A 14,589-nucleotide genomic window follows, 5' to 3' on the forward strand; every position below is an offset into this window, starting at 1 on the left:
TAAGCTGAAATTACCCACAAGTGATAATTGCATTTTAAGGCTGGGTGCCCACGTAGCGTTTTTCAAGCGTTTATGCTGCGGAATTTCCGCAGCGTAAACACTTGTGAAACGCTAGGTAATCCGCACCCCATGGTCCCCAAGGGGATTCCGCATGTTCTATGCACATGCTGCGGATTTTTCCGCAGCGTTTATGCTGCGTACAAAAATCCGCAGCATGTCATTTAATTTTGCGGTAGCGCAGCGGAACTCCCGCCATTGACTTGCATTGAAACGCATAGAAACCGCGACTGTACATTTCTACAAGCGGCTTCTATGCATTTCTATGTGCGGATGGTACCCAGTTCTGGAGGAGAGGAGACTCTCCTCCAGACCTGGGTACCATTGTACCTGTAAAAAAAGAATAAAATAACAAATAAAGTTATATTCACCTGTCCGGCGGCTTCTCTCTGAATGCCGGCATCGCTTGAGGACCTGCGGTGATGTCACAGTCATGTGACCGCAGGCCCTTCACCGCTCTGTCTCGCGATATGCCAGCAGCCGGGAACCAGACAGGAACGAGCGATGCTGCACACACCGGGGCCTCGGGGGTGAGTATAGCTTTATTTGTTTTAATTTTTACGGTTCACACTGTATAAATCCATGCCGTTTGCATGGATTTATATAGTGTGACCTAGTTGTCAAGCACTTTCCAAGTGATGCTATCGCCTGGAAAGCGCTTGTCAATCTGCATGCGGAAACGCATGTGAATCCGCATGTGGATCCGCATGTATTCTGCAGGAAAAACGCATGCACAATCTGCATGCGTTTTTTCTGCCAGGGAGATGCAGAAATGCTGTAGAAATTTTCTGCTTTATTTCTGCATCGTGGGCACATAGCCTTACAGGATATGTTGATGCAGATTGGGCTGGAGATCCAACTGACAGAAGATCTACCAGTGGACATATTTTTTTTCTCTCAGGTGGACCAATAAGTTGGACAAGTAAAAAACAGTCAATTGTGACACTGTCGTCAACAGAAGCAGAATATGTTGCCGCAGCACATGCGAGTCAAGAAGTACTGTGGTTAAGACAATTGTTGACAGAATTAGGACAACCACAGTTGGAACCAACAAAATTGAAAGAGGACAATCAAGGATGTCTTGTTCTTGCTCAGATGGAAAGAGTCAATCCAAGAACCAAGCATATTGATGTGAAATAACATTTCTTGAGAGATCACCAGGAACAAGGAGTCTTGAAGTTAGAGTATTGTCCTACTGAAGAAATGACAGCAGACATCTTCACGAAGGCGTTGAATGCTGATAAACACCAGAGACTAATAAAAAAAATTGGGTTTGATTGAATAAGTCCTTACTGTTGAGAAAGGGTGTTGGCATATACAACAGATTAGAACTTATTATAAGTGAAAGGAGGACTTTATACTAACCAGACAGCAGATGGCGATAGTGTGTAAAGTTATATGCTAGCTGTATGGTGGGAGGAAAGCTCTCAATTGTTGGTTGTTCTTACTTCCTGTGTTTTTTCATTCTTTCCTGAATGTGTTATGTCAGCAGCACACGGACTGTGTGACACTGAATTGTATCTCATGTTTAACCAGTATGAAGTAAATACTGTTTTCTCAAGATATCTTGCTGATTGAAGCTCTCGTAAGTACAGTGGTGACTGTAAGACGACGCACTCTGCGACAGAGATGAGGGCTCTGTGGGGGCCATGTCATCACTTCCAGGACTGTTGCAGAATAAATTTGAAGCCAATCAGATGCCTCCCAGATGGTATTGTATAATGGGTAAAATCTGCCTGTATTTCTCAACATTGAGGAAACTAAAAAATGGCAATATAGAGAACCATAAGCACAGATGTCGACTTAGGAAACTTGTCCAGATGTCCAGCAGTGCCATCAGCTCAGAACTGGGAGCAGCCAGTGAGACCCAGCTACACCTATTTAATGTTCGGAGAAGTCTTGCTAAAAGTGGTCTTCATGGAAGAATTGCAGCCAAAAAGCCAACCTTCCACATAGAAACAAGACTAAATGACTCAACGATGCACAAAAACATAGGAACTGTGGTGCAGAAAAATATCAGCAGGTGCTCTGGACTGAAAAGTAAAAGTGTGAAAGATTTGGCTGTAACAGAAGACAGTTTGTTCCCAAATGGCTGGAGAGCGGTACAATAATGAGTGTCTGCAGGGTACAGTGAAATATGGTGGAGGTTCCTTGCAACTTTGAGTTTCCACAATATAGTGAAATATAGGCAGATGCTTATCTATTATGTAATAACATCAGTGAGGCGTATAATTGGTTCCAAGTTTATTCTGCAGCAGGACAATGGCCCCAAACATCCAGACAATATCACGAAGGATTATCTTCAGTGTAAAGAAAAGCTAGAAGTCCTGGAAGTGAAGATATGGCCCCCAGAGCCCTGATCAAAACTTCACAGTGTCTGTCTGGAATTGCATGAAGTGACAGAAAGATTTGCTCAAGCCTACATTCACAGAAGATCTGTGGTTAGCTCTCCAAAATGTTTGGAAGAAGCTCCCTGCAGAGTTCCTTCAAAAACAGTGTGAAAGTGTACCTAGAAGAATTGAGGTTTTGAAGGCAAAGAGTATAAGCGGGAATAACACCAAATATTGATTTGATCCAGATTTCTCTTTTGCTCATTCACTTTACACTTAGCTAATTGCTAAAAATAAACTATTAATAATTATTTTTATTAAAGCATTCTTACTTTGTAGCATTTTTTGTACACATGCCAAAAACATTTGCACAGTACTGGACACTGTATACACACACACACCTATAATAGCGTGCACCCCCCACATACACACCCACACGCCCATAATAGCGTGTGCCCCCCCCACACACACACCCATAAAAGCATGCGCCCCCAACACGCGCGCGCCCATAATAGCGTGCGCTCTCCACACACGCGTGCACGCCCGTAATAGCTTTGTGCCCCCCCCCCACACGCGCGCACGCCCGTAATAACATGCACCCCCCAGACACACGCCCATAATAGCGTGCGCCCCCCACACACACGCCCATAATAGCGTGCGCCCCCCACACACACGCCGATAAAAGCGTGCCCCCCCCACACGCCCATAATAGTGTGTGCCCCCCCCACACGCCCATAATAGCGTGCGCCCCCCCCACACACGCCCATAATAGCGTGCGCCCCCCACAAACACGCCCATAATAGCGTGCGCCCCCCACAAACACGCCCATAATAGCGTGCTCCTCCCACATACACACACATCTATAATGGCATGTGCCCCCCACATACACACACACCTATAATAGTGCGCGCCCGTCACAAACCCCCCCAAGTGTGGCCAAGCTGCGATATCCCTCCCACCCCACAGGATCCCCACATATGTGTGCAACCCGCACTCACCTCCAGGACAGCAGTGAGTTTCTTTTATCAGTAAGGACCTTCTGTCGTCAGCCGGTCACGTGACACGCAAAGTCACGTGGTACAACAACCTGACGTGCGGCATAGCTGCTGCAAAGCTGTGCAGACGGAGAGTGAGGGGTTAATGGTTTTGCATTGAAACCTCGTGATAAAGGACATATCTGGTCGAAATAGTATGGGGTCCGGGGGAGAGCGGGCTGTGTAGGGTTAATGGGTTACATGGGGGGAGATGACATATGCACCATCCACACTGCTGTCAGGCACCATGAATACAGGTAATGGTAGAAGATCTGAAGCCTCCATCATCTTTGCAGTTCAGTGAAAGTTGACTTGTACTGTGCATTACACTGTGTTCCAAATTATTATGCAAATAATATTCTCAGATTTTCCCAAATTACCTATATGAATTGCAGTCATTGTAATTTTCCAGTCAAATAACTATTAGAGTACAATTGAAAGGTTTTTGTACAAACTGCCTATGATAACAGTATATTTTTTAAAAAATAAAACACTCAAACTGCGCTCAAAATGCATATTCCAAATTATTATGCACAGCAGTTTTCAACCTTTTCATTTTAATAAAGAACAAAAAAATGGTCATTTTTGAAATTATAAGCATTAGCAGGTTATTACAAAGTGAAATCAAACAGTTTTCAACTCAAAACTTTATTCTAGGTGATGTTACATTTGCACATAGGACCCCTTGTTCGAAAGGAGCTTCTGAACTCTCTCGTCCATTGAATTTGTCAGGTTTTGGATGGTTTCTGCTTCAATTGTTTTGCATGAGGACAGAATACCCTCCCAGAGCTGTTGCTTAGATGTGAACTGCCTCCCGCCATCATAGACACTCCTTTTGATGATGCTCCAAAGGTTCTCAATGGGGTTGAGGTCAGGGGAGCATGGGTGCCACACCATAAGTTTGTCCCCTTTTATGCCCATAGAAGCCAGAGATGCAGATGTGTTATGTGCAGCATGAGACGGCGCATTATCATGCATGAAAATGATCTTGCTGTGGAATACACGGTTGTTCTTCTGGAACCATGGAAGGAAGTGCTGTTTGAGAAACTCAACATACATTATGGAGTTTATCTTTACCCCTTCAGGGATCCTAAAAGGGCCGACAATCTCTCTCTCCATGATTCCAGCCCAAAACATTACTCCACCTCCTCCTTGTTAGCGCCGTAGCCGTGTTTGCATGGGGTGTCCATCCTCCACTCCATCCATCTGGACCATCGAGATCATTTCATGCATGATAATGCCCCGTCTCATGCTGCACATAACACATCTGCATCTCTGGCTGCTATGGGCATAAAAGGGGACAAACTTATGGTGTGGCACCCATGCTCCCCTGACCTCAACCCCATTGAGAACCTTTGGAGCATCATCAAAAGGAGTGTCTATGATGGCGGGAGGCAGTTCACATCTAAGCAACAGCTCTGGGAGGGTATTCTGTCCTCATGCAAAACAATTGAAGCAGAAACCATCCAAAACCAGACAAATTCAATGGACGAGAGAGTTCAGAAGCTCCTTTCGAACAAGGGGTCCTATGTGCAAATGTAACATCACCTAGAATAAAGTTTTGAGTTGAAAACTGTTTGATTTCACTTTGTAATAACCTGCTAATGCTTATAATTTCAAAAATGACCATTTTTTTGTTCTTTATTAAAATGAAAAGGTTGAAAACTCTGCTGTGCATAATAATTTGGAACATGCATTTTGAGTGCAGTTTGAGTTTTTTATTTTTTAAAAAATATACTGTTATCATAGGCAGTTTGTAGAAAAACCTTTCAATTGTACTCTAATAGTTATCTGACTGGAAAATTACAATGACTGCAATTCATATAGGTAATTTGGGAAAATCTGAGAAATTATTATTTGCATAATAATTTGGAACACAGTGTAGTTTTAACCCCTTTACCCCCGAGGGTGGTTTGCACGTTAATGACCAGGCCAATTTTTACAATTCTGACCACTGTCCCTTTATGAGGTAATTACTCTGGAACGCTTCAACGGATCCCCCTGATTCTGAGATTGTTTTTTCTTGACATATTGTACTTCATTTGTAAATGTTTTTTCCCAGCAATATGCGCTCCTGAAGGATGATGATGGAACTTGATATTCGGATTCAAAGAATTTTTATTTCAAACTAAAATACAACCGGTTTCGACTTCTTTGAGTCTTCCTCAGGTATAACATCATGCATATAACCAGATCTATCTACACACATTTTATAGCAGATATCCCTGCTTGTCATTTTGGGTGGAGACTGAAAGATCTGTTTTTCAGACACACCCAGATACTCAGATATGCAGGATTTTGCACTCTGAGGAATCTAACAAAACCCATATACTAAATGACTTAATAAATTTTTTAAAACTGTATGATTTTTTTTTTTTTTTTTTTTTTTACACAAATTTTTTTTTTTTTTTCTCCTTTCCTTCCTTCCTTCACACAAAGCATTTTCTTTTCTAAAAACACTATAAATATAATTATAATTTTACCATATATAAAATGTCTTCTAAAATGTTATTGAACATACTAAAAGTGTGATTTCATACAGAAATGTAAAATCCTGCAAAAATGTACATTATGACAAAATTTAAAACCTTTTCTTTCTTCATATTAAAACCATTATCAAATACAATTTAGTAGAAAAAAAATATATATATACACATATATATATACATACATGCACATATAAACACATACATGCATATATGCATATATACACACGAAAAAATATATACACACATTATATACATATATACATATATATATATATATATATATACACATATATGCATGCACATGCATACCTGTCGACATTTGCATGTCAAATACCCTCTATAATATCATTTAATCCATCTGGGTATAACGTACCCAGACGGAAGATCCAATATGATTCTTTCCGGTTTAAATTTTGTACCCTATTAGTACAATTCTCAGGTATTTGCTCCAACGGGGTCACGGAAATATTAAATATTTTATTATGCTTCAAACATAAGTGCCGAGATAAGCTCTGTTTTAAAAACCCATTTTTGGTATTGTGCCTGTGGCCATTCATACGGGATCGTAGGGACTGGATGGTCCGACCCACGTATTGCAGGCCACAGGTACAGGTAATGACATATATTACAAAATCACTATCACATGTTAATTTTTGTGTGATTGCTATAGTTTCACCCGTACTGTACGATGTAATGTACTGAGTCATATGATTGATGATTTTGCAGGTACAACATTTTCGGGAGCCACATCGATGGACCCCCGGTTTGAAAGCATCCGTTTTATTTGTCCTAGTTTTTCTTTTTTCTTAATACATTCCTGTTCCCCATCTTTGGACATTCTGAGATTACTAGGGGCAATTATACCCTTCACTGTTTGGCCCCTACGAAAGGTAATATTGGGTCTATCTGGTAGAAGTTTTTTCAAAAATGTATCCTTTTTCAACAAGTACCAGTATTTATTTAAAATGTTTCTTATCTCCGTATTACTACGATTGAAAGCGGTAATAAAGTTATACTGCCACCCATCTTTTTTTCTTTCCTTATTCTTATTAATTATCTGCTTGGGCTTTTCTCCTCCTTCCTTCGTTATCCCCTCCTCCACATCCTTATTTTTGTTATTCTCTCTAGATAAGCACTCCTGCTGAGTTCTTGCTAGATTAGTTCTGTATGCTGCCATAATTAATCGTTTTGGATATTTCTTATCTGTAAACCTATTGATCAGAATTTTTGATTGTTCCACATAATCTTCCTTATTTGTATTATTTCTCCTAATTCGACGAAATTGGCTATAAGGAATGTTTTGCTTCCATTTTTGATGGTGTGCGCTCCGAAAATCAAGGAAGCCATTAGTATCAGTTTTCTTAAAGTACGTTTTAGTGCTGATTTTTTTATTTTTATGGGATATTTCTAAATCGAGGAAATGTATTTTTTCTTTATTGACCTGTGCAGAAAACGTGATCCCCCAGTCATTCCTATTTAATGTCGTGATGAATTCTCGAGCTTCAACCTCAGTACCTTTCCAAAAAATGATTAGATCGTCAATATAGCGACGATAATATAATATGTTGTTACAGTGGGGGCGCTGACACAAGGGCGATGAGGACTCGAAGCATCCCATGAAAAGATTTGCAAAACTTGGGGCTACCCGAGTCCCCATCGCTGTGCCAAGCCGCTGTATATACAATTGCCCCTGGAAAGTGAAAAGGTTATGTTCCAATATAAATTTTAGACCCATTATTAAAAATCGTCTCTGATTTTCTGGCATATCTACTATCCCATTCAAATAATGTGAAACTGAATTGATTCCCAATATGTGTTCAATATTGGAGTAGAGAGCATGTACGTCTAAGGTTATGAACATGTAATCTTCTTCCCATGCAAAATTTTCACATTCTTTTATTAATTGACTGGAGTCTAGGAGAAAAGAGGGTAATTTTCTAACTAGATCCTGTAAGTGCAGATCGATGTAATGTGACAGTTGACTGGTTAGTGACCCTATACCCGAAATTATCGGTCGTCCGGGAGGTTTCACAGGGTCTTTATGCACCTTTGGCAGGTGATAAAAGAGGGCTGTATTTGGATTTTTGTTAGTCAGGAATCGTTTTTCCCTTTTATTTATGATGTCTTGTTTGAAGGCAGTGTCTATCAACCTATGATATTCTTCAATATGTTTTTTGGAAGGGTCAACATCTAATTTTTTATAATATTTTGCGTCTGATAATATATTGTATGCTTCCTCCAAATAGTCATCTCGGTCCTGAATGACAATACCCCCTAATTTATCTGCCCCTCTAATCACGATTTTTTCATTGTCCTTTAGTTTTATTAAGGCTTCTTTTTCTTCCTTTGAAATATTCGTTTTTTGAATAGATCTTTTATTCCTGGTTCTTACTCCAGAACTCATGTTTTCTGTTTTCCCTTTTTGTATGTTTTTCTCTCCAGTCCTATTTAATCCCCGAAATTCCTCGGATACCAAAGCGTAAAAAGTATCCAAATGGATGCCCCGGTGGTGAGTGGGGTTAAAATTGGATTTGGGGCGGACATTTTTATGTATACTATTACTGGGTTGTATGGTATCAGCTTTTTCAATAGTTTTTCCTTCATTCGAAGACTCAAAGAAGTCGAAACCGGTTGTATTTTAGTTTGAAATAAAAGTTCTTTGAATCCGAATATCAAGTTCCATCATCATCCTTCAGGAGCGCATATTGCTGGGAAAAAACATTTACAAAGTGGTATTGCCTATGAAAGCTCTGTCCAGTGCTCTCATCAGCTCCCAGATTTCGGCAGCAAACTGAATGGAAAGAGGAATGGAGTGATTCACTGATTGGATTTACATGCTTTACCTGAAGATACCAAATAGGTGAGTCGATTTATACTGAGTATATACCCTTGGAATCTAACTACTACACTTAGAAGCCTGTGCTTCCTATTTTCTCTCCCTACAATCCCCTCTTGTTTCATATATTGTACTTCATGATTGTGGTAAAATTTCTTCGATATCACTTGCGTTTATTTGTGAAAAAAATGGAAATTTGGCGAAAATTTTTGAAATTTCGCAATTTTCAAAACTTACATTTTTATGCCCTTAAATCAGAGAGATATGTTACACAAAATAGTTAATAAATAACATTTCCCACATGTCTACTTTACATCAGCACAATTTTGGAACCAAATTTTTTTAAGTATGGAGCTATAAGGGTTAAAAGTTGACCAGTGACTTCTCATTTTTACAACAAAATTTGCAAAAACATTTTTTTAGGGACCACATCACATTTGAAGTCACTTTGAGGGGTCTTTATGACAGAAAATACCCAAAAGTGACACCATTCTAAAAACTGCACCCCCCTCAAGGTGCTCAAAACCACATTCAGGAAGTTTATTAACCCTTCAGGTTCTTCACAGGAAGTTTTGGAATGTGGAAGAAAAAAATGAACATTTAACTTTTTCACAAAAATGTTACTTTAGACCCAATTTTTTTTATTTTCGCAGGGGTAACAGGAAAAAATGGACCCCAAAATTTGTTGTGCAATTTCCCCTGAGCATGCAGATACCTCATATGTGAGGAATAACCACTGTTTGAGCGCACGGCAGGGCTCGGAAGGGAAGGAGCGCCATTTGACTTTTTGAATGTAAAATTTGGTTAAATAATTAGCGGACACCATGTTCCGTTTGGGGAGTCCCTGATGTGCCTAAACAGTGGAAACCCCCCACAAGTGACACCATTTTGGAAACTAGACTCCCCTAGATGTGTGGTGAGCACCTTGAACCCCCAGGTGCTTCACAGAAGTTTATAACATTGAGCCATAAAAATAACATTTTCACATTTTTCCAACAAAAATGCCTTTCAGCCCTCAATTTTGCATTCTCATAAGGGTAACAGGAGAAATTGCACCATGCAATTTGTTGTGCAATTTCTCCTGAGTAAGCAGATACCCCATATGTGGGGGAAAACCACTGTTTGGGCGCATGGCAGGGTTCGGAAGGGAAGGAGCGCCATTTGACGTTTTGAATGTAAAATTAGCTTGAATAATTAGCGGACGCCATGTTGCGTTTGGGGAGTCCCTGATGTGCCTAAATAGGGGAAACCATCCCCCCTCCCCCCAGTGACTCCATTTTGGAACTAGACCCCTCAAGGATTTTATCAAGGGGTATAGTGAACATTTTGAACCCAGAGGTACGACACAGAATTTGATAACATTAGGTCATCATATTGAATAAGTTGTCATTAGTCTTGAGTGCAAGTGCTCGCTACTTGAGTTTGCATCAGGTACTCAGGTATGCACCAAGTATCGCGGGTACTCAAGTGACATGCTCGAGTCCCCGCTCGCATGTTTCACGGTTATTAGACACCCCAAAAAAAAATATGCGGGGATCACTCGTGCATGGCAGGCAATCCCCGCAAGGATTTTTTGCCTGTTTAACAGGTGCAAAACATTTGGGGCGGAGACTCGAGCATGTCACTCGAGCACCTGCTATACTCGGTGCATACCTGAGCACCCGATGCAAACTCAAGTAGCGACCACTTGCGCTCAACATTAGTCGCCATATCGTCATTTTTTTTTTTATTTACTTCTGAAAAAATCCCAACCCTAACCCTAGCCCAACCCTTGCCCAACTCTAACCCTAACCTAACCCTAACCTTAGCCTAACCCTAGTACAACCCTAACCCTAGCACAACCCTAACCTTAGCCTAACCCTAACCCAACCCTAACCCTAGCACAATCCTAACCCTAGCATAACCCTAACCCTAGCACAGCCCTAACCCTAGCACAACCCTAAAGTTTATTTTTTATGCCGTTCCTCGTGCGGCATAAGTGATTAGATGCCTTTATTCTTCGGGTCGGTGCGATTACAGTGATATCAGCTTCATATCGGGTTTTTATGACTGGCAGCTGTCACACACTAAAAGACACATTTTTTTTGCAAAGACTAGTTTTTACATCGCCATATTTTGAGAGCTATAATTTTTCCATATTTTGGCCGACAGTCATGTGACAGCTTGTTTATTGCGGGACAAGTTGACATTTTTATTGGCACCATTTTCGGGCACGTGACATTTTTTGATCGCTTTCTATTCTGATTTTTTGAAGGCAGAATAAACAAAAAACAATTCAGGAATTGTTTTTTGTTTTTTTTTATGCCGTTCTGCGTGTGGTAAAATTGATAAGGTAGCTTTATTCTTCGGGTCAGTACGTTTACAGCGGTACTACATTTATATGTTTTTTATATTTTGGCGCTTTTACACAATAAAAACTATTTTATAGAAAAAAGAATTGTTTTTGCATCGCTTTATTCTGAGAGCTATTAACTTTTTTATTTTTCGGCTGATGGAGCTGTATCACGGCTTGTTTTTTGCGGGACAAGATGATGTTTTCAGCGGTACCATTTTTATTTACATTCGTCTTTTTATCGCGTTTTATTCCATTTTTTTGGGGCGGTATGATGATAAAACATAGTTTTATGTTTCATTTTTTATTTTTACTTTTTACAGTGTTCACTAAAGGGATTAAATAGTGGGACAGTTTTACATGTCAGGTCGTCCCGGAAGAGGCGATACCAAATATGTGTACTTTTATTGTTTTTTGGTTTTTTTTTTCATAAGATTATTTATTTATGGGTACAATATATTTTTATTTATTTTATTTATTATTTTCATTTTTTTTTTTTTTTTTTTAAAAATGTTCACTTTGACATTTTTTATTACTTTTTCACATTGTCCCACTATGGGACTTTCACTTTTTGCCGCCTTATCGGCTGCATGGCATAGAGAGCTGTAGCTCCCTATGCCATGCAGCCTGTCAGCGCTGCACAGGGAGAAGTTACTTTGGTCGTGCACTGCGCATGACCAAAGCAACTTCCTGCCTCCTGGGGTCCCGGATGTTGTCATGATGACGTCGGGTCACCATGGCAACACCCGGGACCGGACTCAGACGCCGCGAGACGCCGGCAGAGAAGGTAAGTATCAGCGCCTGCACATAGCACCGGCTGTCAGCTGTAACAATCAGCTGACACCCGGCGGCGATCTCGCCCGCACCGCTTGTGCGCGGGCGAAATCGCCAGGGCGTATTAATACATATAAGGCCAATAAGGCCCAGGGCACAGATATGTGTTAATACGCCCTGGGCCAGAAAGGGGTTAATAAACGTCTCTAGTCTACAAGTTATTAAAGGTAACCTGTCACATTCTAGTTACTATATACACTGCCCCTATTGCTTAGTTAGTGATGCAATGTGCGTCACTAACAAGCTTTTTTCATTAAAATCGGTGGTAGTATAATGCTGTTATAACTTTATATTGACTTTGTCCTACCTGCTGTATTCAGTCATAGGGAAGTAATTCTCTCATTCACTTACTGCTGGCGCCGCCAATGTATTTGAATACTGGAGTGAGGGTCTCAGTAATCCCCTTTACTGTACAGTTCAGCACTGACACCACTAGATGGCGCTGATTCCAGGATCCTCATACTCACTGCTGTCTAGTCGCCTCTTCTGGCCTTTTAATTATTTCTTATGCTTTTTTATTCAATTGCTCATGTTTTTAATGGAGCAAACATCACTAGTCAAAAAAGGTTTTTTTACATTGTTATATAATTTATGTATTTTTACACTGTCATATATTTTATGGATTTGGGCAAAATTCTTTTTTTTCCTGATTAATGAAACTTACATTTTTATTGTCGCTTTATGTAATATAAAAAATTCCTCTTATCGCTGATTGTTCAGTTTTGCCAGAATGTGACTCTTCCCATTTGTCCACAGTCCTGTCTGCAGCACAGACATTGTGAAGAGTGGGCGGAGCTCTGCTGGGAGAGGCGTAAAAGAGCGCCCCCGACAGTCACTATAATGTACAACACAGAAGTGACAAATTATTACAGGAATGTCTAAGTCAGAGGTCTCAAACACGTGGCCCCCAGGCCGCATGCGGCCCCTGAGGCTGCTTTATGCGGCCCGCTGGCATCACAGAGTCAGAGCCTTTGACGATCCCAACCTGGTCCAGGAGGAGCCGTCGACAGCAGCACTGCATTGCCGCGCACTGCGCGCAGAGACAGTCTCCCAGCACAGCATTACGAATGCCAGCCGCCGGCCAATCAGAGGCCAGCAGCTGACATTTGCATGCCAGCGCAACGGTGTATGACGTCACTGCCATGCGCAGATATCAGCTGCTGGCCTCTGACTGGCTGGTGGCTGGCATTGGTAATGCTGTGCTGGGAGACCATCTCTGCGCGCAGTGCGCGGCAATGTAGCGCTGCTGTCGAAGGCTCCTCCTGGACCAGGTTGGGATCGTCAAGGGGTCTGACTCTGTGGTGCCTGCGGACCACATGTGCAGAAAGGACATAATCTTTTTTTTTTTTTATTTATGTGTGTGAAGAACAGCACAATAGGGGACATAGCCACAACATGGGGACTTGGATGGGGGACATAGCCACAACATGGGGACCTGGATGGGGGACATAGCCACAGGATGGGGAGCATTACTGCAAGATGTTTGCCAGAATTACTATATGGTGCTAATTGTAAGACAATATTAATGTATGTGGCCAATTGGGGGAAACAAAATTGTAAAAGTAAAAAAAAGAAAAATTTTAAATAAAGCATGAAAAATATTTTGGCACTAAAAATGCTGTTTTATATATAAACTAAAGTAAACACAAAAAAGTGCACGTTTATTATCGCCACATCCATTACAACCCAAGCTATAAAAAAATAAACACGGCAAAAATGTTCAAAAGGTGTATACAAAAAAAAATGGTATCACTAAAAATGTCACTTTGACCTGCAAAGAATGCGGCCCCCCCAAATTCACATTTTTTCCATGTGTGGCCCATATACCCAGCCGAATTTGAGACCCCTGGTCTAAGGTCACTGGAGAACACGGCTTTTATCATTTCTGCCACTTTTGTGCTGTACATTCTGATGATTCTGTCGGCTGCGCTCCGTCACTGGCTGAGACTTGTGGACATGGCTATGTCTGTGTGAGCTCCCTGAATGCTGTGTTATATGACGGGGTATACCCATACAGCATTCAGGGAGCTCACACAGACATATAAAGATCAGATTTCTACATGGTGGGAGGTGCGTAGTTTGGAAAGTTATATTAAAGCAGGGATAGTACCACGGGGCCTGCGAATTAACCTGATAGCAGGATCCAAACACAGGAGCCCTGACTTCACTGTTAAGTGGGAACAGGAAGCCACCTGTAGTTCATTACGCTTTATGTAGTTACTCCTCGAGGAGTAGTAACAATCATTGTCTCTCCTAAATGAAAAATTAAAAGAACAGGCTGAGATTAGTGTTGAGCGAGCATGCTCGACGCTGCTCGGTACTCGCCCGAGCGTCACGCTACTTGGGATGTTTGGCGAGCACCGAGCATTTCCGGGTTACTCGGGCGGGAGCTCGGGTCTCCGCCCTGCACGTTTGGCGCTCTTTACACAGCCAATGAACATGCAGGGATTGCCAGCCAGTCACTGTAATGCCGCAGCCATGTTGTTTGTGGGCATTACAGAGATTGGCTGGCCGCACAGAGTCACCTCAAGTATTTAAAACCGGACATCTTGGACACAGTCGCCCGGGATCAGACAGTGTAGGGTCAGTGCTGCTGAGTTAGGGAGAGATATATAGTGCGAAATAGGTAGTGTAGGGTCTCTAAAGACTACCAAATCAAACAAACAGTCCTTCTCAG

At 41.3% G+C, this 14,589-nt stretch overlaps 1 protein-coding gene across 3 annotated transcripts in view; it reads right to left on the reverse strand.

The window, feature by feature from the left end:
• LOC141261631 (3'-5' RNA helicase YTHDC2-like) overlaps window positions 1-14,589 on the reverse strand; it is a 190,200-nt gene that overhangs the window by 130,662 nt on the left and 44,949 nt on the right. Inside the window, exon 1 of one of the 3 annotated variants that reach the window (XM_073676230.1) lies at window positions 3,386-3,456. The exons of the other annotated variants lie outside the window; for them this stretch is intronic. The gene's annotated coding sequence lies outside the window, so the exon portion shown is untranslated. Of the gene's footprint in view, window positions 1-3,385; window positions 3,457-14,589 lie in introns of those variants that run through there. 3 annotated transcript variants of the gene reach the window in all.

Source organism: Phyllobates terribilis, unplaced genomic scaffold (genome assembly GCF_046119375.1).
Source record: "Phyllobates terribilis strain yellow unplaced genomic scaffold, ASM4611937v1 Scaffold_1__5_contigs__length_1240528914, whole genome shotgun sequence".
Taxonomy (NCBI): Eukaryota; Metazoa; Chordata; class Amphibia; order Anura; family Dendrobatidae; genus Phyllobates; species Phyllobates terribilis.